At 42.3% G+C, this 21,066-nt stretch overlaps 1 protein-coding gene across 4 annotated transcripts in view; it reads right to left on the bottom strand.

Annotated features, from left to right (window-relative positions):
* The window catches only part of KDM2A (lysine demethylase 2A), a 90,779-nt gene that overhangs the window by 56,075 nt on the left and 13,638 nt on the right, over nucleotides 1–21,066 (bottom strand). Inside the window, exon 3 of one of the 4 annotated variants that reach the window (XM_048852447.2) lies at nucleotides 1,905–2,011. The exons of the other annotated variants lie outside the window; for them this stretch is intronic. The gene's annotated coding sequence lies outside the window, so the exon portion shown is untranslated. The remainder of the gene's footprint in view (nucleotides 1–1,904; nucleotides 2,012–21,066) is intronic. 4 annotated transcript variants of the gene reach the window in all.

Here is a 21,066-nt window from a genome sequence, read left to right as displayed (position 1 = left end):
CACGGGCTCTGGGAGGGAGTTTGGGTGCGGGAGGGGTTTCAGGGTGCCAGATCCAAGTGGCACTCCCCTCAGGCAGCTCCCTGAAAGCAGTGACGTATCTCTGCTGCTCCTAAGGGGAGGCGCAGCCAGGCAGCTCTGCACACTGCCTCCACCCTCAAGCGTCACCCCCACAACTCCCATTGGTCGCGGTTCCCTGCCAATGGGAGCTGTGGAGCCAGTGCTCAGGGCAGGGCGGGAGCAGCACGAAGAGTCCCTGTGGCCGCTCCTCTGCCTAGGAGCGGCAGGGACATGTCACTTCCACACAGCCATGCAGATTTTTAATGGCCCGGTCGGCGGTGCTGACCAAAGCTGCCAGGGTCCCTTTTCGACCAGTCATTCTGGTCAAAAACTGGACACCTGGCAACCCTACTGAAGATCAGAAATGCCGATTTATAGAGCTTTCTGCTTGGTAAACTGCCAGATAACACTTTTACTGTATTTTGACTACCTCAACTTGCAAGTAATTTACAAGTTTGATCTAACAACATCTTCAAAAATCACTGATTAATGTATAAAGTATTTTCTACCATCCGGCCAGAGAAATTTACCCACTGATAACACCTCATTAACTGAGCTTCGCTTTCATGAAAGCCAACACGTTAGTTTGAACAATAAGGTTGTAGCCACCTTATCAGCAAGACATGCAACAACATGCAAATTATGAATGATGGTTTTAAAAATTACCTAGCTAAATATTCTACAACAAATTTTTTTTGTTCTCAAACTTGTTTGCATAGTTTGTAGATGGTTAAGCGTTCAACTCCAGTGAAAGGTAACGTCAGTCTTAGAAGCCACATTTCAAGAACAGATTGCAAATATGAATAGTATTCTTAATTCAACAAAAGTTTTTGGTTTTTTTTTTAAATAAAATACAGTAAGATAAAGCCAGTTTACATTTAAGGCCATCTTAGGACAAATTAAGACTTTAGGAAGTCTATTTTTATTATATAGTTAGCGGTGTACAAACATGGCCAAATTAGGGTCTCAATACTAACAGTTATAAATGAAGATTTCATATTGAATAATCTTAATGTGGCAGTTTCAGAGCCATATTTTGCACACTAGCCACTGGGAATAGCACTTATTATTAGCCCCAGTAAGAATACTCTCAGTAGTTCTGCTATTGTTTTTAATAATAATACACCTAGATGTATTTGTAGGACAAGACCAATAGGCTAAATTCCCAACCTCATTGTTGGATTCTTGATCACCTGAAATCTTTAAAAGGCCGGGTATCTTTCTAAGAGATATGCTATACTTCAAACAGAAGCTATGAGCTTAATGCAGATGTTACTGGGTGAGCATCTAAGGCCTATGTTATACAGATCAGACTAGACGATCATAATTGCCCCTTCCGGCCTTAAAGGTTTTTTTTTTTTGGTCATCCACACATGCCTAACAGTTAAACACAGCAATTAAGAGTCCTATTCTATGCAACTTTGGTCCAGGATTTTGAGCTGTAGTGGTATGACATCTGTGGTCTTAAGTTCAAGGCTTGGTAACCAGTAGCATTTCAGGAGGCAAGAAACATTAGTGCCCGTATGCTGATTCAGGAAAGGTTTGCTTCAAGCCTAAATCTTTTGACCACACTAGCAGCTAATGTACTTTAGGAAGTTGTGCACCAGTGCAGCTGTACCACAGCTGAAAAAACAGGTACAAAGCTCCTTAGTGAAGATAAGGCCAGAGCTACACTACTGCACAGCAAAGTACTGTGCTTTTTGCGTAAGTCTTAAAATGTTTAGAAATGCAACTCCCCTGTAAGTGAGAAGCCCTGTGATCCCACCTCCCAGCTGCAGTAAGCCTCCCATCAGGAGGGAATGCTAGGATTTGACAGTAGTCAGAAGAAGCAATAGTGACTGGCTTACCACATTGTGTTCATTGCAAGATGCACACTTGCAGCGTGCCACCTCCTGCAAGATGGGAGTGAAAGAGACCAGCTCCTTTTAACCCCTTGGGATCTGGCTCTTGTCCCCTGGGAGGGTCAAAAAGAGGAAAGCCCCAGATCAAGAAGTGAAGCATTATCCTAGTCTGTAACCGTATCACTGGAAACAAGTTCTGAGACCATACACCCTCCCCACCTCCAATGCACATATGATACATCTCTACAATGGAAGTCTGGATCCTGCCACTGAATCAGGACTGGCACAGCATCTCATTTTCCCTGCTCCCCAAGGATTTCTTTTACAGTTCTGCCCCTACCCCTGGCCTTTGCACAAGCTAAGGGAGGGAATGATTTGCCAGGATTCTTACAACATTGGGACTTTCCTGAAAAACCAGAATGTTAGTCACTCTACATAGCAGGGGTGAAGCAGGCCAAGGGAAGTATCTATAGTCTGGCAGCCCCACAGAACCAAAACTCAGTCCAGACACTGGAAGTTTCATTTCTGCTCACTTTCTGGGAAAGCTGCATAGCTGTAGATTTTAAGGATACTGACTGGGGCACACCCAGCCCAAAACAAAGTGAAAAAATTGAGACAGCTTTATTTGTCAGGCGACCACACTGGAGATCTGTAGTGCTATTTTAAAATAAGTCCTAGGTTGAAGAGAAAGTGTGAGGGTGTTAAGGAAGCCTTTCAGTTATGTTTAAAGGTTCTTTGTGCCAACAAGCAAGTCAGTTAGGCTTGATGTTTTCCCCTTCTTTATGATATTAAAGAAAACCCAAAGGTTCTCTTCTGGTTGTTACATTAGAAATTGAGGTCCTATCTATAGTAGGGAATTCTAGAAATAGCTCCCTGTGGCAGTCACAACAGTTCAGCTGCACTAGTGGAAACGGAGCAAACAATGCTTCAGCGGCTTCTGGTGATTTTACCACTGTGTTGGAATGAACCTGCGTGTGAGAAGGTTTAACTAAGGGTATTTTTGTGTTTGTGGTTTCTCCCTTAATAGACTAAAGGGAAGCGGACTACACAAAAAGTACTGTCAAATGTCCTTTCAGAAAACAGCCTTCCCCCCAGCATTACTTTTTACCTACATGTAACACATACTGTCCACTATTTTTATAGTAACCTTATCTCTTTAAATACAAAGACTGAAGAGACTACCAGTCCCAGCGTGCAATGCTCTATCTGAACAGAAGATGAGCATATCGAAGCATAACAGCATGCTAGGCTCGATAGTTTATGGGCAACAGCCACATATAGAACAGGAGGGTGGAGGCAAACTGCAGTGTCAGACTGTGGGCTGCATTGGGCTTGCACTCTGCCCAACTCCAGATACATCACTAGTCCCAGATTACTGAAATGCTCACTTCAAATGCTTTGGAAAGAGATCCCACTTTTCCGATGCAGTTTCTGGTACAAACTGACAGAAACATTAAAAAGGCACAGGGGCATCTGTGTTGGGAGAAACAGGATTCTTGCAAACTAGTCCCAACAGAAGGAAAATCTGGTTGCCATGCCAGAAACAAGAAGGGCGTTTCAGGGCTTCCAAGATGAAGCTATACAAAAGGTAGGTAATAAAATGGACTTGACCTGAGGCATATCAAGTCAGATCATGAGTATTTTGCCTCAAGAGGCCGAGACTGAAATTCAACTTTGGTTGCAAGTGACATGATTGGCTACATAAGTTTAGTTTCTGAAGCAGTCTGCAGCAACAAGCACAGCTATTCAAGATAACTAGCAACCTCTGCTCAAGGACGGCAAAGGATTGGAATAGCAGGGAGCGTTGCAGTACAACAGGAGAGCTGCATGTGAGTAAATAAATGGAAGTTACTTGTAATGAAGTTCTTTGAGATTTGTGGCCCCATCTGTACTCTATACGTGGGTATGCAAGCGCATCACGTACCTGAGACCGAAAAAAACTAGCAAATAGCGTCTGTTGGTTCACACATGTGCCCTGGATCTCCTCGTGCTCAGCACTGAGAGCACAATGGAAGGTGCAGACTGACCACCTCTCCAGGTCCTTCTCTATGGTGAATCCAGTGATGATCTGAAGCAGAGGGGAAGGAGGATGGGTAGCAGAATACACCACACCTCAAAGAACTTCCAGTTACAGGCACGTAACCTCCATTTCTTCTTTGAGTGCTGGTCCCTCTAGTTATTCCATGTGTGGGTGGCTGGCAAGCAGTACTCAAAATAGGAGGAGGGGAGTGCAAGGATGCCAGCCATATAGATGTTTGTAACACTGCCATTCCAAAGGCTGCGTCAGGAGAAGAGGCTTGAACCAAAGTGCAATGCTTAGTGAAAGCATGGATGAAATTCAAGGTTGCTGCTGTACAAATGTCCAGCATAGACACTTCCTGAAGAGTTGCTACTGAGATCGCCTGTGCTCTAGTGGGATTCTGCAGACTACGTCTAAGATTTCCGAAGTGGTCCACACCTCCATTCAAAATTTTTTTTTAGGGGTCACAAATGAAAAGAGGTTGAAAACTACTGCTCTAGTGGAAAGGTCCCTCACTTGGTCCAAGGGAGGGAGATGACCCAACTGATAGCAAAGGAACAGTCAGAAACCAACTTAGTCTCTGAGCAGATATCACTTGTCCCACTGCTCGCTCTCCCATAGCAACAAAAAAGCCAGATGATTTTCTAAACAGTTTTGTTCTCTGCAGGTAGAATGCGAATGCTCACCTGACGCCGAGAGAATGAAATCTCTTCTCCTTACTTGAGGCATGAGGCTTCAGGGAAGATACCAGTGAGTTGACTGGTTTATGTGGAACTCGGAAGTTACCTTCAAGATGAATTTCAGTTGGAGGCAAATGGATTCCTTCTCTTTATGTAATGCAGTGTATGTCGGGTCAGCCACGAGGGGATCCAGCTCACCCACCCTCCTGGCTGATGTAAATGGTGACCAAGAAGGGGACCTTCAGAGACAGGTGGGACATGGAGCACATGGGCAATGGTTTGAAAGTACGAGATCGAGGTTCCACTATAGCAGTGGCTTCACTACTTGTGGAAGGCAGTTACACTCTTCAGGAATCTGGTTATTACTGGATGAGTAAAAGTAGAACCACCATTTACTGAAGGAGGGAATACACTAACTGTTGCTAGGTGAAGCTGCAGTGACCTAATAAAACGACGCAACATCTTGAGAGCGAGGAGGTAGTCTAAAATAGCAGGAATACCTGCTGCCCTTGATAACTGGTTCTGTTGCAACAGGTAAAGAAACACCTCAATTTGACTAAACATTTTCTGGCAGAGAGAAAAGGTAGGTGAAGTAATATCTTCTATTGGACCTACTTCTGTTGGTGAAAGAGGAAGGTTTTTGAACTACATAGAGCTCTTCTTCAGATCTGGGAAACCTGAGTACATTTCTCAGACCTAAAGAATAGCTCCGTGTAGCTCAAAAGCTTTCAGAAAGCTTCAAAAGCAACAGAAGTTGGTCCAACAGAAGATATTATCTCACCCACCTTGTCTCCCTAACACCCTAGGACCAACACAGCTACAACATTGCAAACAAAATTTTCTGGTAGTTTTTCCTGCTGTAATTAAGAAGAGTTTGAATGGCCATTGAACACAAACACTCTTGATATTAGGATGGGAGTCAGACCTAGCTGTGAGTGAAGAGAGTTTGGGTTGGGATGTCTGATTCCACAGCTCTTGAGTTAGCAGGTCTGATAAGGACAGAATGTGGATGGGTTGACAGGTTGACATTTGTAGAAGGTCTGGAAATCAGCATGGTCTGTGCCAACAGGGTGCACGGAGAATGACTCATTCTTCATGGTGACGAATCATCCATAGAACCTGGGGTTGTAGTGGGATGGAAGGAAAAGCATACTTCAAGTGGCTAGTCCAGTACAGTAGAAGAGCATTGCCCCTGGAGTCCTGACCCCATGCTGCTCTGAAATAATACAAAGTGAACTTCTTGTTCATGAACAGGTCCAAGATGGCGTACTACACTGAGTGAATATATTGTTCAATAATGAATTCTGCAACTCCCACTCATGATCCATGGCAAAATGCCTGATGAGGTTGTCTGCCAACAAGTTCTGAGTGCCTGGGAGGTATGTCAAAGAAATTGAGGTGGCTCTGGATACACCAGTGCCATCAATTGCTGATCTCTATGTACAGTGGGAGGGATTTTCCCCCTTTGTTTACACAGAAGATGACTGTCACGTAGCCGGATATTATCCGGACATGACAGGATCATGTGAATGGGAGGAATGCATTGTAGGCCTGTCTGACTGCTCTTAGTTTCAGGAGATTGATGTGCATCATGGCCTCCAAAGGTATCCAAGTACTTTGTGCTGTGTGACTGCCCATGCAGGTTCCCCAGTCTGTGAAGGATGCATCTGTGATTATTGTCATATTAGGTGTGGGAACTAGGACAGGGACTCCAATGCCCAAGTGTTCTGGGTTGTCCACCTGGTGAGTGAAGCCTTGACACTGGACAAGGATTGTTACGATGAACGGTTTCAGAGTAACAGCCGTGTTAGTCTGTATTCGCAAAAAGAAAAGGAGTACTTGTGGCACCTTAGAGACTAACCAATTTATTTGAGCATTAGTTTTGTGAGCTACAGCTCACTTCATCGGATGCTTCACGAAAGCTAATGCTCAAATAAATTGGTTAGTCTCTAAGGTGCCACAAGTACTCCTTTTCTTGTCACAATGAAGTTCATGTTGTGTCTGGCATATACACCGACAGGAGACAAGGCTCCAGACAAAGGAGATGTAGCCGGGTGAATGGCTTTATGTAGGTTCAGGTGGCCATGTGGCATAGCCAAGGAAGACAGACCCAGACTGTTATCCAGGGTTGTGAGTGACTTTAGTTTATCAGAAAGAAAAGGAGTACTTGTGGCACCTTAGAGACTAACCAATTTATTTGAGCATGAGCTTTCGTGAGCTACAGCTCACTTCATCAGCTCACGAAAGCTCATGCTCAAATAAATTGGTTAGTCTCTAAGGTGCCACAAGTACTCCTTTTCTTTTTGCGAATACAGACTAACACGGCTGTTCCTCTGAAACCTGTCTTTAGTTTATCAGGTTTCAGAGTAGCAGCTGAGATAGTCTGTATCCACAAAAAGAACAGGAGTACTTGTGGCACCTTAGAAACTAAAAAATTTATTTGAGCATAAGCTTTTGTGGGCTACAGCCCACTTCATCGGATGCATAGAATGGAACATCTATGTAAGAAGATTGTGTATGTATATATGTGTGTATATATATATACATACACACACAGAGAACATGAAAAGGTGGAAGCAGCCATACCAACTGTAAGAGGCTAATTAATTAAAATGAGCTATTATCAGCAGGAGAAACTTTTGTAGTGATAATCAAGATGGCCCATTTAGACAGTTGATAAGAAGGTGTGAGGATACTTAACATGGGGAAACAGATTCAATATGTGTAATGACCCAGCCACTCCCAGTCTCTATTCAAACCCAGGTTCTCGTTTGCATATTAATTCAAGCTCAGCAGTTTCTCGATGGAGTCCGTTTTTTGAAGCTTTTCTGTTGCAAAATTGCCACCTTTAAGTCTGTTACTGAGTGGCCAGAGAGGTTGAAGTGTTCTCCTACTGGTTTCTGAATGTTATGATTCCTGATGTCAGATTTGTGTCCATTTATTCTTTTGCGTAGAGACTGTCCGGTTTGGCCAATGTACATGACAGAGGGGCATTGCTGGCACATGATAGCATATATCACATTGGTAGATGTGAAGGTGAAGGAGCCCCTGATGGCGTGGCTAATGTGATTAGGTCCTATGATGGTGTCACTTGAATAAATACGTGGACAGAGTTGGCATCGGGCTTTGTTGCAAGGACAGATTCCTGAGTTAGTGTTTCTGCATATTGGCTGACCCAACGTGATTTAGATAGTGTGAACTAAAGTCTAGTCCAGACTAGGATTTAAAAGGTGTGATGTTAGATCGAGTTACCTACTTTGATCTAAAACTATAGTCAAATAATAAAATTTTACAGGTTGTCAACACACTCAAGTTATACACTTTATACTGGTGTAGTTCAACTGATATAACCCCTAGTGCAGATGCAGTTGTACAACTACAAAGGTGCTTATGTTGGTACAGCTTATTCCCATGAAGAAAGTGGAATAAGTTATATTGACAGAAAGGTACCTTAGACTAATGTAACTGCATCCACACCAGGGTGCTGGACCCGTATAACTGTTTTGATAAAAAAGTCACACTCAACTAAAGTAGTCATGCTGCTACAAGAACTGTATTTAGACCATGCTACATACTATGCTAAAGATATTAAAAAGCCTAAACTCAACCAGTTTTGTATATTCTAGAATACAATTGCTTTGTGTTGACTAGAGTTTTAGGTGTTAATTACACTGAGTTGAGTAACTCTACCACACCTTTAAATCTTAATCTAGACAAGGTCTAAGTGTTTATACCTTATCAAACAGGGTCAACTACAAAGGGCTCACACTCCATTTACCAGGATAACGAAGCAGAACAAAGTATTTTTCTTCAAGTAGGCAATTTCCCCCACTCCTGTTTTCACACCAATATAGACTCTTCAGGAGCTCCTCACCACTGGCACAGCCACTTCCCAGGTAGATCACAGAAAAGCCCTCCTGTTTTTACTTAACTAGTAAGGGATCTAGTTGTTTCAAAATGGTTTGAGGGAAATAATTGTTTTTCTTTGACAGACTGGAATTGTACATAGTCCAATTCTACTATTTTGTTAACATAAATTATCTTACAAACCCTGAGATTTACTTTGCCTGTAAATTCTTTGAGGCAGGAACAGTGTTTGTTACGGGTTTGTACAACATCTAGCACAATGGGGTCCTCACCCATGACTGAAACTCCTAATCACTACCACAATACAAACAGCTATTCACTGTCAAGTTACAAGAAGCCTCTCATGCACACAGTAGGACAACACCACAGCACTTTCACTTCATTGTCATCTCATGAGTAAGGAAGAGGAAGACACTTAGGTGCATTTGTGGAGGGGGAGCAAGGAAAGAATCCAACTGCTAAGACAACTATGGTCATTAATTGCAGCGATAATCAGAACTACCTCAAATACAACCTGAATCTTAGTTATTTTTAGGCATCTATCACAGTAATATCTACTGGATGCACTGAATTATTTACAGCAGACTTCTCTCCTAGAGTTTGCAGTATTCCTCCATGCAACTAAACAGTTTGTTATTGTCTTCTCTTCTCCCTCTGGGATTTTTTTCAGCTGATGACAATCTGGGATATTTATTGATCCCCCTCCCCTGGATCAGGTCTGCAGAATGGAATTGTTGCTTAGTCAGCTTCCAACTTGTTCCTGGTAAGCTTGGAAGACTCTGTGCAGTGACCTTTTTGCAAAAACTATTTTCACCCTGATACTATTCTGATCCTCGCCTGCCTAACCAGATAATTACTATACACTTACATAACTGGACAACAGTTAATAATTGCAAGGCAATTTTAAAAGTGGGAGGGGCAAGAAAAGGCAGGTACACAAGATACTGACAGACCAACACCATAGTTAAACCTCTGCTCTAGCATGCACTTAGTATTAGTTGAACAGACCCTTTTTCAAGGGGAAGGAGGCTGCCCAGATGTTGTTTATTTGCAGGACCAGCCTGCACTGTACACCCTGCACCCCAAACCAAGATATGGCAGGCAGTGAATAAGGAGACATCAGGCTGTGACCTGATCTGTTTTTGAATATACCTCAGCAGATTTCTCCATTTTAAACTGAAGTTCTTGGCCCAGCTGCCTTTGCTGTGGGCATCTGTGTATTGCTTGCCAGCCCCAGGGTGGATAAAAATCAATGATTTTTTAAAAACCAAAAAAAAAAAAAAAAAGGATTTAAATTGGATTTTTTTTTGATAAAATGCTTTTTGAGAAAAAAAGAAAGATACATTATAGCTCAAAGATATCTCATCATGGAATAGGGATTATAAATTCTAATTCTATAGTATGAGACAATATATTCATTTAATGTTTAAAAAAGTTTTGTAAATGTGTTCCAGTAGTTCATGGATTAGGGACCCAATCTTCTGAGGTTCCAGGGGTTTCTGTATAGATTATTTAGGTTAATCTGTCTATCTACCCAATGGGACTCAATGGTCAGTCTAGAAGATACCATCAGAGATGCTTAGTTTTGCAGTTCTCAAACTGTGGATTTGTATCTCCAGAGATAACATGCTTGTTAACAGCAAAAATGTTTTAAAATAAATATACAGAGAGAGGTGAGAAACAACAGACCTCAGCCCTATTGTCCCTCTGCAAATCTGTGCACACAGAGTCAATCCCTTACCTCTCTCTGAAAGTGCAAAGTTTCAAAAAGTTCAATGAATAGAAGATTGTTGGGGGCAGAATAGATCTGGACAAGGAGAAGAAGAAGTCTGGAGATAAATGTGAGAAGGGAGGGACAGACAGTAGAAACAAAAGTAAAACTGTTTGCGCAGCATATTTCAGAAGCCTTGAGGTCTTTTGAGTGTAGCCTTCACTGATTTGAGATCTACCATACTGTCTCTCACCAGAAGGGAAAACCTATAATGGCAGCAGGCGGTAAAAGAGACCCAGTTTGGGAATATTTTAATGAAGTTCCTCAACCTGTGCAAAATGCATGCGTGCAAAATACAAACAGTGCAACAAAGAAATGCAAGGCCTGGTTGCCTGAATGAAACATCTTGAGAAGTGTTCCTTCTCAGGAGGAAGCTGCATTGAAGATGATGAAAGGAACATGTCAGAACATGCAAGATCTTCAGGTTGGTAAACTTTTTTATTTCATACTTCTTTCTTAAGGACCGTCTTCCTTCCTTCTGGACTATTCTTGAATTCTCATGTTTGAGCAAAAAATATAGTTGTTACTCTATGGTACTACCATTTTAGATGCAGTTGTGATAAAAAGATGAGTTTGTGATAAAAACCAGCAGATTACAAAAAGAGGTAATTGATGAAAAAATTGCCCAGTTTGTTTATGCAACAAACTCTCCTTTCCGTATGATTGAGAACCCACACTTCATTAACATGGTACAGTCATTAAGACCAGGATACAGTCCACCCAATAGAACAGATGTCACAGGCAAATTGCTGGATAAAGTGTACGAAAGAGAAATTGAGCAGTGTGCAAAAGGTCTAGAGGGTGAAATTGTTAACCTGAGTCTTGATGGGTGGAGCAATGTCCACAATGATCCTGTTGTATGTGCTTGTGTGACAACAGAAGAAGGGAATCTCTTCCTTACAGAAACAATTGATACATCAGGAAATGCACACAGCAGAATACTTACAAGAAGTAGCAGTAAAAGCTATAACAAACTAAAAACAATTTCAAAATGTCTAGTATGCAGCTTGGTCAGACACAATGCTGCATATGTATCCAAAATGAGAAGAAATTTAGAAGAGTGTGACGAGAGTCCCAAGCTAATAACGTACGGTTGCAGTGCTCATTTGATGCACCTCCAAGTCAAAGACTTCAGTGTTCCAGAAATAAAGGCTAATGTTGAAATTGCAAAATACTTCCATAACAACCACTTTGCAGCAGCTGCTCTGAAAAAAGTCTGAGGAACCCACAAGACATGCGATGGAACTAAGTAGTGAAATGTTCTGAGCACTATATCAAGAACTGGCCTAATCTGACGACAGTTTGTGAACAAAATCATGAAAAAAATAGATGGCACTGTCACAACCGAAGTTCTCACCATTGGGCTTAAGAGAAATGTTGAACACATGCTGAGTACCTTGAAGCCTATTTCTGTAGCCTTGAACAAAATGCAGGGAAACAGCGGTTTTATTGCTGACACTCTTGAAATTTGGAAGGAACTGAGTGAGATCATAAAAAGAGAAATATGCAATGACAGAGTTAAATTACAAGCATTAAAAAATGAATGGGACAAGCACTATCTCCAGATCATTTTCTTGCAGATATTCTCAATACTCAGTACCAGAGTCAAACTTAACTGCTGAAGAAGAGGAGTTGGCTATAACATGGACATCCAGCAATCATCCCTCCATAATGCTAACTATAATAAACTTCAGAGCAAAGGGTGAACCATTCAAGAAATGGATGTTTGCTGATGTTTTAAAGAAAGTCACACCAGTGAACTGGTCGAAGTCACTTAAGCACTTGGATTCAGAGACTGTTGACGTGATAATCTCACTTTTAACAGCAATAGCTTCTTCTGCCGGTGTAGAAAGAGTATTTTCTTCTTTTGGACTAATTCATTCCAAATTGAGAAACTGTTTGGGACCTGAAAAAGCAGGAAAGCTTGTTTTTCCTTTTCCAGATTATGAACAAACAGGAAAATAAAGGTGAAGACGACCGAGTTAGCTGCAGAAGCCAATATTTTAAGTTTCTCATGTTGATTTTTTTAAAAAAATATTTAACTATTTTAGTTAATTTAAAAAAAAAACAAACGTGATTTTAAAAAAACTTGGTTTAAATTCAAAAATTCATATGCTTATTTTGTTAAAATATTATATGTTTGCTGTTGAAGAAAAAAAAATCCAGAATACATAATGTTGTTTTAGTTAACTAAAACAAATTAAATGTCTGTCTGGTGATGTTCTCCTCCTAAAACAGCATGGCAAGAAAATCCTCCAAATATTAATGATTAACCTGTTGAATTGGAGATAGTTCACCTCCCAGTGACTTCATAAATATCTGCTTCAATTACCTTTCATAAATGAAATAACCAATTACTCTTTTTCTGATATAGCTGTAAAATTAATCTGAAAAGTTTTCAAAATAAATCACTTTAAAAATGTAGTGTGTACGTTCTAAAAATGAAACCTACATCTCTGAGTTGTGAAGAATATGTATTAAGGTTAGAATAACCAACAAGAATGCACTTTTATGTAGAAATCCATGATTAAATTGAGTCTTCCTGACTAGTGATTTAAATCAAATCCACCCTGGCCAGCCCACTTCTTTGCTTGAGCACAACAGAGCACAGCAGAGACTGAATGCTCCAAATCTTGAATCAGATAAAACTTTCCTACGCATTCGGTGCTCTGCTGTTTGGAGTATTTGACTCCATTGGCGGTCAGAATCCTCACAATTTACTAGGGAGGCCAATTTTTTAATGGGACAAAGATGCATGTTTATGGTACAATGGCGGACAGGCACGCTAGAAGCCATTGCATAAGAAGGGCAAAGCTAGGGAATTCAGGAACCCCTCATGACATACCCCCTCAATCCAATCTTCTAATCACCTTTCCACACTGAGCAACCCAGCTAAATCCACCCAGCCAATAAAATTATGTCCTATTGTCACTCCCCCTCCATGTCTACTGAACTCTCTCCAGCCCCCTGCCTTACATAGATGACTCACTTCTTCACACCCCACACCTCTCCAGCAATGGCAAGATTCCTGCTCTCATCACCCACCAAGTTGTCAGTTATTCCACTTCCCATCCCACAATATTACTCACAACAGGCAGCTTAGGATCCCATGTGCATATTTTTGCATAAGGTGCCCCCAAATCTAAGACATTCTACACGTATAGATTGTAGAAACCACACACCAAAGAGCTCTCAATGACTAGGGAGCAAGAGAACTTCACTGGTTAGGCATGTTGCCTATGGCTGCCACATTACCTTGACATTTAACAGATCTCAGCACCAAGTGAGGATAGCTGTAAAAGTATTTCAGTAATGTTAGCACAATAGTATCTGAGTGTTCTTCATACTAATGAGCACTCATGTAATGAGGGGCTGGACTGAAGCCCAACAAAGCAGCTCTCACTGCAGAAGAGCCCAAGCCTGAACCAGTTAGAGGAGGATAAATAATGGCAATTACACATTATTTTCCATTCATCCCAACACTCAGAAGCCAGTGGTCACCTCTTAGATACCTTCTACATGTCCCTTCCCCATTTATTCCTAGAGGTAACATACTCTAAGGAAATGAAAAGCATGGATCGTACTTCTACACAGATAATACAACTCTGCAGCTCTCCCTACTCACGCTGATCCTTCCACCTCCCATCTAATCTCCTTAACGATGGCATGGCTGAGGCTTATACCTGTCTGCACAATGGAATTCTCCAGACTCTACTTCCTTTGATACCCACATCACTCCTCTGCAGGCTACTTCTGCCTTCCAAGAGTCAGACCCATCTCTAATATGGAAGAGAATTGAAAATCTAGATTTTGAAACAAATTATGAATTGTGTTCTTTTAAATACAAGGTCACATTTAAAAACAGATCAAGCTTGCCCAACCCACCTCATGTTTTAGGAATGAAGCCAGTGAACACGACAATGCTTTAGTTGCTTCCTGCCTTATTTGTTGCAATTTCCTTCATGACCTTCCTAAATCTCTGCTTTTGAAACTTCAGGGGGCCCAGAATGCTGCCCCCAAGTTCTCTCCATCATAGGAAGCATCTGCATCATAGGAAGCAGCAGCACAACATGCATCTCTCTCACCCACTTCTCTCCCCCACTTCCCTAGCTTATCTTCTGCTTTCAGTTGAGAACTGCTCTCCTGGTTTGAAACTCTACACAAACTTGTTCCATGAACTTCCCTACTCTCTCCCTTCCCCATACACCCTCACAATCTGCATTTCTCTAATCTTCATATCTCCTTTCCACAAAAGGAATTTTTCATTCATGTGTGCATACTTTTCTGAACTCTCTCCTTCAAAACTAAACTACATATATATATATATATACACACACACACACACACCCCACCACACCTCTACATCACATCTCTACCTTCACATGATATTTACAGGTAAACATGCATGAAAACTAGTAGCTGTTTCTTTGTTCAAAAACATCCTCATTAGCCATGCACACCCCTGTTCACCTCTTTTCATTTTCACCTCTCTAACTAAATTTGGATCTTTCTAATGTATTTTGGCATCCATACATCCCCTAAATATTTGTAGATTTAAACTCAAGCCCTCTGATGAGGCAAAGTAGTATTATCTATAAAAATAGGAAACTGAGGCAGAGATTAAGCAACTTGCTCAAGATTGAAATGCCACAGAATTTTTGTGCAAAAATTAAACCCAGATCTCCCAAGTCTTAGTTAACCTTAACCACAAGACCATTTTTACTCCATCTCTAACCCTTCCCTCAGCTCCTCCACAATTTACCTCCACCCACTATTCCTTGATCACAATCACCTGCATGCTAGAGCCTAACCAACACTACATCGTGTTGCCAGCTTTGGTGGAGGACAGTATAGTGGTCCAAACACTCTTTATTCTTTCCAGCATTAGTGCTTTCATAATTTCAGCTCTGCTTTTCCTAAACTCCATTTCTGTTCATCTTCTCCTTCCTTAGCTGTAGGAATAGTTGCACCCAATTCTGCAAGACATGTGCTACTACGTCTCTTGCTGCAAAAGGGTGTGCGAAGGACCTTACACAGCTGAATTGTGCGTTGTAAGGTTAATAATATCCTGATTCCCCGTGGCAATTTGGCTCAACCAAAACTGCTGGAACCTTGAGGGAATGTATTAATACAGCAGTGTTGTGTTACCTACTGTCCAACTTGAAGGTTTCAAACCTTAGCATAATAAATCATGCAACCCTCCATACAAGTGACCCTAGATACACTCTGCCAACTACTGCATAGATCTGAATGCTGACCTTAATCTGGAGTGCAGCCTGACACTGGGAGAGAGAGGTGGCTAATTTTAGTAGCACAACCCATCCTCCAAAGAAGGGTTTCTGGAGAGAAAGCCATATTAAACTAACCCTGACACTGGTGGGTTTCACATGAAGAATCCTTGAACTAATCCAGCAGATTTTTTCCCCAAGGTCTAATACTACTACTTATTGCTTTATGCTTTCAAAGCCCTATACAAGCTAACTAGCATTTCATATATTAGGTGTTTATCCAGAATAGGATAGCCTCAAGTACCAGGCTCATGATTTAGCAGGAATCTAGTCAGAACCTGGAGACCTTCCAGGGTTTAAAGTTTCAGGAGGGATTCCTATCACAAGCAGGGCTGGCACAGGTTCAGAGTAAGTGGGGAGGAGAGCGTGTGGTTTGTATGTTTTCTGGGGGATTTATAGTTGATAGTGCCAAGGAGTAGCTAGACAATTCAGTGAGAGGGGCATACAGTCAGGCCCTTCAACACCCACAGGCTGAAGAAGACTTCAGCAGCTGTTTACACAATATGTACTGATGGGCAACACTGTTTAACTCTAGGACCCATGATGAGTTTGGCCAGGTCAAAGACAGGTTCTTGGCAGCTGCCCCGGACACAGGAATGCTGTTCCCAACAAGGAACGTGGCAGTGCCATCCTCTGCACAAGCTGCTGGTTACATTGTACTTTACACCCTCTTCCATAATGTCGCCCAGTTCCTGATTGGCTTATCACTTCAGAAACAATATTCTGCCTAAGAAAATAAGGTCACTCTCTCACTAGAACCTGCTCCCTTTACTGTGAGGTTTTTTTTGCTTTTGCTTACATTTGACAGCTTAAGTTTAAGTGAACCATGAAAGACTGCCCTGGAGATGATGTCCTCTAGTAGCAGGACAGGTAACACAACCTTATTCCATAATACCCCACTAATATGCCTCAGCCTACCACAGTAGTTAAATATTAATTGGCAGTGCTACCAAACAAGGGCTGAGAAACCAGACTGCCAAAAAACGAGTGACAGCATACTGGAGTTGAGACAGAAATTCAGCATGGATGCTATCAGAGCTAGACGAGGACTCACTGAGGCTTTGTCTACAATGGAAGCTGAACAACAATACAGACTAACACGGCCGCTACTCTGAAACAAAAGTTTTGGCATTCAGTGGTGTGAAAAAAAACATACACACACCCCCAAGCGACAAAAGTTTTGCCAACAAAAAGCGCCAATGTGAACAGTGCTTTGTTGGCAGCCGTGCTCACCTACTGACAAAGCTACCGCCACTGTAGTGGTACAGTCGTGCCGCTACAAGGTGCGTAGTGTAGACAAAGCCTAAGAATCATAGAATACCAGGGTTGGAAGGGACCTCAGAAAGTCCTCTAGTCCAACCCCCTGCTCAAAGCAGATCCCCAGATCCCTAAATGGCCCCCTCAAGGACTGAACTCATAACCCTAGGTTTAGCAGGCCAATACTCAAACCACTGAGCTATCCCTCCCCTACGTCTATACTACAGAAAAACAACACCCCCTGACTGACAAATGTTTTGCCGACAACAGTGCTAGTGTAGATAAAGCCTCAGTCTCTGTGGTGTAAGTTTTGGATATAGTATCCTTCTGACTGCTCAGTGTATGTTAAAGGCATCGCTTTGATTCAATCTTCTTCATTCTTCTGTAGTAGATGGAACACAATCCATTTCACGCCATCACACCCCAACCAGAAAGAGTCCAAGTAAGCTATAGCATCAGTACTCTTCCCCTCTCCCAGAGTATCCCCAGTATACACACTACCCACTAGACCCAACCAATAGCATGTTGGCTCTTATTCTATACTGGTGACAAAGCACCTTAAGAGTGGACAGACAGACCTCTCCAAATAAACCAGAAGGGAAGTAAAAATATGTAAGCTTAAATTACTCTGCCTGTCCTTTCTCATGACACCTTGATAATTTTAAGTTGCAATGCCCTCAAATCTCACAAGCTAGACAAGGCTGGACCAGGACAGTATTTGCTGAAAGATGTCAACAGCATGGGAAAATTTGGGTTGCCGTTCCCTCCAAATCAATGCCATCTATTAGACAAGACATCCCAAGGCCCTTACCACTTCTGCTTCAAAGGCCCATCCATGGTGCTTTTTAACTGAAGTAGGGGAACTAACCTCAGTGTCCTTTTCAAATTCAAATTACATGAATATGGCCAGTTGGAGCCCTTCAGATTCCCCCCACGTGGAATGAGAATCTCACTCTCATTGCCTTATGTATAGTGTTACCGTGTAGCTGTCATGTTCTATCCCAGAAGTAGCTGCATTTTATCTTTAGGTGAAGCATTCACTATACATCCCTTTGTTACTTCACAAGGTATTAAGCAGATTAGTGAGCATTTATAAAGCACTTGGAAACACTCAGGTGAAACATGCTAGAGAAGTTATGGTAGTTAAATACTCAAGCTACACACTTCTCAGCCCTCTCCTCTCCACTTATAGCTGCTAAAACCTTCCAGTGCTAGCTCCTGTACCTGACACCCAGAAGCACATCCATCAGAAGCTAGCTGCAGGGAGGTAGGATTGCATGAGAATAGAGGAAGGTGGGGCATATTGTGATTTATTCTAATCAACAGTTAAATTCAGCAGCTTCCTGATCTGATGCCTAGGACCTTGGACCTTGCCTCCTCTTCTCCCAAACCCTCAGGAGACTGGCTGTTGAGTAAAAACAGTACAATTTCTCCAGTCTGTACCCAATCTTTAGGATCAGCAGCAGTAAAAACCACAGGCACCTATTACACTGTGCATGTCTACACAGCAATTAAACACCTATGACTGGCCCATGTCAGCTGACTCAGGCTCATGGAACTTGGGCTATGGGGCTGTAAAACTGCCGTGTAGATGCTTAGGCTTGAGCCCAAGCCCTGGGATCCCCCTCCCCTCTCACAGGGCCCCAGAGCCAGGGCTCAAGCCCAAGCCTAGACATCTACACTGAAATTTTACAGCCTCAAGAGCCCAAGTCAGCTGATCTGGGTCAGCTGCAGGTGTTTAATTGCAGTGTAGACATACCCCTTTTGGCTGTCTCTTTACCACCAAAAAAGGGCATAAGCTACCCTGCTGCAAAATCCTAGTGGGGATAAGACACAGATAGTTTTTATTGTGATACAGCTGGGTGAAGTGTTAGTACTGACCTTGCTTAACTATGTCACAGTAAAAACTGCCTGCATCTCGTCTCCATTAGTATTTTATAGTGGGATAGCTAACACACATTTGTTTTTTAACAGCTTGATAACTACCTATTTTGGCAGTGAAGAGACAGCCTGAATTCTGCATCCTCCCCGGTGCACAACTTGTGCAGATGTGTAACAAAGAAAGACACCTCTCCGTAAAACTTCTATTCAGTTTAAAGAACCTGTGTCTGACAGAACTGAGTGAAGGAGTATCAACACCAGTTATTTACTACCATACTGTAACCTGTAGCACATTTCACAACTCCATACTTCAATCCAGTTTGTTTTAATTAAGCTCCTGGTGTCTCCACCAAGATTCAGAGTCCCCGCACAGAGAGCTCACGCTGTTTACTGCAAGTACTGTTTCTACAGCAACAGAGACAAGCAGAGCATAAAGGTACCAACACTGTGCTTATTCAGTTCTCTTTTAGGGAACACCTGCACAAAATTTGAACAGGTATAGTCCTCTCTAAGAGAGGCCTTCAGAGCTGAAGGTGAGAGAAATCCAATCAAGTGGACTCAGAATCTTTTCCTGCTGCCTATACACATTACTCCCTCTCTCCTTGATGATCAAGTCACATGCTAGGTTTCCTCCAAGTTTCTCAGAGCCAACTGAAGTATTGACAAAAGTGCTATGAGCAATGTGTGCTGGTAGCCTGTGGGCTGCTATGGAGCCTCTCCCTTTTCCACCACTGTTTTCAAAGGTCTCCTTGTTCACAGTTGCAGGGGTAGAGCTAAAAGGTAGATCTGGAGTAGACACCAACCTAAAGGAATTTCTATGAGCCTACCTTTATGCTTTCTGTATGCCCTGGATTAAGCCACACCAGAGTAAACCCTCATTTGATTACAGTATGTGAATTGCCTTAATGTAGACATGGCTTAAGTGTTTCCCCCATTGGCTTCCACAAGAGGTGTCAGCCTGAGCAGAGAGTTTAGGTTTCCCACCACAGCAAGGTAGGAGACTAGGAACCTCCATCAACAGAGCAGATACAAACTTGGAAGCATCAAAGCATGCTTATGAGTGAACACATGCCACCCTGCAACTACACCTCTACCATGAATCAGACAGAGCATGTCTAGGGTGAAGGGAGCTCTCAGTTCCTAAGGACAATCTAGATCTTGGCATCTCTGCTGAGATGGAACCCCATTGTGGTGGTAGTTTTAGGTTTCATTTATAGACACACTCATTGTGCGAGTGCCTCATATAGAGGTGTTTAGGACAAATCCATTAGTATTCCCATTTTCCAGATGGTAAGATTGAGGTACAAAGAAATTCAGTAACTTGCCTATAGTCAAACAAGAGGTCGCTGGCAGAAGTTATCAACAGAACTAGATCTCCGGTGTTGCAGACCAGTACCTTAACCAGCCTTCTTTCCTCTCAATATAACTACTGCTTCACAAGGAACTGGACTAAGACTGACTCATGTCTCAGACCATTGAACAGTTGTGGGAGGTAACCACTTTCAGACACTACCAAGTTGGGCCATATTGGAACTGAAAGACATGAGAAAAAAGTTCCATATCCCATTTCCAAATACTTGTGCCATTCTCTGAATGCTCCCCCCAAAGGCCGACAACAGTCCACGTTTGTTCATTATGTGCATCACCTTTTGACTCCAGCTGATTCTCTTGATCCATTCAAACTCATTCTCCCTCAAACCTATTTAGCATTAGGGTGCCTGTTTCCTATTCCCATCTTCCTTCTCTAAAGTATTGAGAATGGGCAAATATCAGAGGCTGGAGAGACTCCAGCCAGCAGGGGCAGAAGCAGCCAAAGCAGTGACCTTTGGACTTTCAGAGAACTGTCTACAGTTTTGACTGGACTTTCTCTGTCCTGTGCTGATTGGCTGTTTGCTCCAACGTTTCCACTCCTGCTCCCTCACAGTCTCTTCCCCTCAGCTTCACCTCCACAGTGTCCTCTTATCCTCTTCTCTCCTGCCCTGTCCCCCTCTGCCTTTTGTTTTCTTTAGCCCCAGAGTTAGTTTTTTGGGATATCTTTAACCGAGCCTCATATCAACAGAAATGATCCCCCTTCTAGTTAAACCCACCCCCAAAATAATCATGGAAAAAACCTGCCATTTGCTGACATTACATTGCACGCTCTGCTTGCGCGTTATACCCCTTCTCCCATCATCATTTAGATTGTAAGCTCTTCAGTGCAGGGGCCATCTGCTACTTTCTATGCACAATACCTAGCACAATGGGTCCCTACACTGAGTTGCCCATAGGCACTTCCATAATAAACATATTAAATACATTAGCTAGACCAAAGACTAGCTACCATTCCTACTATGGAATTCCTACTATGGAATTTCTTATACTGCTAGAAGGGAGAACTGGTTAATAGTGCTGTATTAATATACTA

This window comes from Caretta caretta, chromosome 6 (assembly GCF_965140235.1).
Source record: "Caretta caretta isolate rCarCar2 chromosome 6, rCarCar1.hap1, whole genome shotgun sequence".
NCBI classification, from domain to species: domain Eukaryota; kingdom Metazoa; phylum Chordata; order Testudines; family Cheloniidae; genus Caretta; species Caretta caretta.
Note: the sequence above shows the minus strand (reverse complement) of the source record. Positions and strands in the feature narration are given on the sequence as shown.